The sequence below is a fragment of the Charadrius vociferus genome, unplaced genomic scaffold (assembly GCF_000708025.1).
Source record: "Charadrius vociferus isolate BGI_N301 unplaced genomic scaffold, ASM70802v2 scaffold1096, whole genome shotgun sequence".
NCBI lineage: Eukaryota > Metazoa > Chordata > Aves > Charadriiformes > Charadriidae > Charadrius > Charadrius vociferus.
The window spans coordinates 261,296-261,528 of NW_009649045.1; positions in this window are offsets into that span (position 1 = coordinate 261,296).

A 233-nucleotide genomic window follows, 5' to 3' on the forward strand; every position below is an offset into this window, starting at 1 on the left:
GGCATCCCAGCTCCACCGGGGCGGAGCAGGAGGCAAAATCCTGCCCTGCGTGGCCCTGCCGTGGGCGGCTGCAGCTTCCAGGGCAAGAGGCTATGCCGGTATCAAAGGACCGTAGGTGGAGGGCACCAACGCTTCGGCCCCCTCCAGCAGCCCCCCTGTGCTGCTGCGGGAACACGGTGCCCCTTTGCTCGGCAGCGCCCACGCTGCCCCGGTGGCCCCGCGGCCCTGTCGGC